Below are 2,815 nucleotides of genomic sequence, written 5' to 3'. Positions count from 1 at the left end.
TGCGGCTTTACTGCTGGACCGATCAATCAATGCCACCCCTGCCATCAGGCACGTACGCAGCGTCGATGGATCGCATAGCCATACACACGTGCCTTGCGGGCCGCCTTTCTCAAACACCCTGAGCTTTCAGGCCCTACGCGCGGCCCTAGCCGCAAGAGAACTTTGCGTAATAACAATCGATCCTCCTCGCTCGTACAGGCAGACACTCCACTATTTGCGCCCGTAATACAATGTTTCATGTGCGTGGCAGCGTATGTACTACAATTAGAACGATATCCCGGATAAACAGAGTTACAACCAGGCCGCTTCAAACGGCGTCTGTCAAATATATGCGTTTAAATGAAGCGCGTGTTACTTATAGTGCGCTTTACGAACATGCTAATACGATTATCGCTACTAATTAACTAGTGTTAGCAGTGTACACGCTGCGCATCGTCGGGGCCATAAAACTATCCTTAAGCCGGTGTAGATTAACTAATTGGCGACTTATAGAGTAGGAGTGTGCATCATGAAATTTGAGATGCATACCGCTAATCAAATGACCGTAGGTTGGCGTCATTACATGCACGCCGTGTATACTTTGCCCTTTAGCGCAGTCAGCTATATTGCGCGAGTGGCAACAACTCGTCTGCATCACAGCTATCTGTGCTTCACTGGCTGCATGCGTGTCGTCGGGGGGGTTTCGACGAAAGAGGCCCTGACGCATTGGTCGTCAGGCCGTTGTGGGGCGGCGACGTAAGAGGCCCTGTGTCAACCAGCGTCCCTGACGCATTGATCGTGACGTTTGGCATTTCAACCCGTAAGCACGGTTCTATGCACATCCCATGCCAAGAATGGGTATGCGGGTAGAAGATTACACACATGTACCTCGCAAGTACGTGTTTGGCCTTGCGCCTTACTACTAAGTGGCAGTCGAGAAAATTTGTCGACCACGGTATAGTAAGGCTGCCAACGTGGGGTTAAAAAAAATCGACGGGGTCTCCTATGTCACAGGACTGAACCCTCATGCGCCTACCATAAGGGCGCTTATTTCGCGCTTGTGCTACTTTAGTGTCATGCTGCATCGCAGCGAAAGCTGGGTGCAAGCGTATAGTAGCGTGATTTACTGGATTGTCAGCGTATGACAATCGTCATACGATCTCCAGGTCTCTACCATCTGCGTGTGAATTGCTCCGACATCGTAGCCGGAAGCGTCGCAGGGTAGCTAGTGGGAACTTCCATCAGGGAATTCTAGGAGCGTCAGCAGCGGCATAGGGGGAGAGCAACTCTCGCCCTTGTAACGGCATCGTTACATAAAGTATCCATCGTTTTCCTGAGGTTCTTCTTGTCCAAGTCTTCCCGAATCTCTGACCCCTAAGAGCAATATTCTGCCGCGCGCAGGTAAGAATGGTGTCAACAATGCTTCGCATGATTGCTGTGTTTTTCTCAACCATCTCTTTTCGTCCTTTGTCTAGGATGGTACGCACATCGCTTTTTGATTGTGCAGGAGCTCGAACAAGAAATTCCGTAACCTTGCTGGCTGAGAACTTATGATAGTTAGTATTTGCATGCTTACTTAGAACTCCATCTTTTCCTGTCAGCTTAGCATAAGTCTGTAATGGCTTTGCAACTAGAGTGCCAACTTTCTGTACTCCTACATCCCAATGTCCACCACATGATGTCTCTAATTTGAACAATACACACCAAGAGCACCTAACACCCGTGTAGCCTTCGGCTTTGCTGTATGTAAGCCATGGATATTCATCAAAGTAATGGCTGCCTAAGAATCTTTTTTCAACGTTTCCGCATTTGTTGTGTACGGAGTATGGTAAGTCACTTTTCTTGGGCACGGGGCGACCCTGTAAGGCTCGCAAGATATCACCATCGGTGAGATTTCCCTTTAAAAACACTTCACCAATTATGTCTACATCTGCCTCAGGTTCAAAAGTCTGACGTAATTTACTTGAGGAAGAACCAGCTATGCAATCCTGACAAGATGTGGTTCCACCTTCTTCACTAGGCGAATTAGTTTCTCTACTTTCTACTGCTGAGTCATCTGAAATTTAACAGAGAAAAGAATAAGATTTAGAATTTCCGGTAGAGTTGAATCATGATGCTAATGAGAGAAAAAATAGTTTAACAGCCAACACAGTCACTCGTTTTAGAAGTGATTTGACTATAAAGGACCAATCATGGTATTAAGTAGATAAATAGTTTGATAGAGAGAGTTAAGCCTGGCGCACATTGCCGAACATTTTCCCGAAAAAATGTTAGTCCGAATAAGTGTTTTTGTCTGGCAATGTGCGGGTGGACAATTGCTGAGCGCACATTGCCGAACATTTTCCCGAAAAAATGTTAGTCCGAATAAGTGTTTTTGTCTGGCAATGTGCGGGTGGACAATTGCTGAGCGCACATTGCCGAACATTTTCCCGAAAAAATGTTAGTCCGAATAAGTGTTTTTGTCTGGCAATGTGCGGGTGGACAATTGCTGAGCGCACATTGCCGAACATTTTCCCGAAAAAATGTTAGTCCGAATAAGTGTTTTTGTCTGGCAATGTGCGGGTGGACAATTGCTGAGCGCACATTAGTTATGTTTATCAAGCGGCCTATTGGAATCCAATATGGCGGACACCTGATGTTCATAATAATGGTTTCACTGAATTCCTTGACCCTAAAAATGGGGGTTAGCCACTAAAATACATTTCTATCTGCCTTAGCTTGAAGATATAGGCAAAAGTATGTCCAGCCTGGCGGCCATATCGAAATTCAAAATGGCGGCCACGCAGGGGCGTTTCAGAGTTGGGTCCTAATCGAAAAATGACCCACTCAGAGGTCT

The sequence above is a fragment of the Priapulus caudatus genome, unplaced genomic scaffold (genome assembly GCF_000485595.1).
Source record: "Priapulus caudatus unplaced genomic scaffold, Priapulus_caudatus-5.0.1 Scaffold136, whole genome shotgun sequence".
NCBI classification, from domain to species: domain Eukaryota; kingdom Metazoa; phylum Priapulida; class Priapulimorpha; order Priapulimorphida; family Priapulidae; genus Priapulus; species Priapulus caudatus.
The sequence above is the reverse complement of the archived record's forward strand: the minus strand, read 5'-3'. Positions refer to the sequence as shown.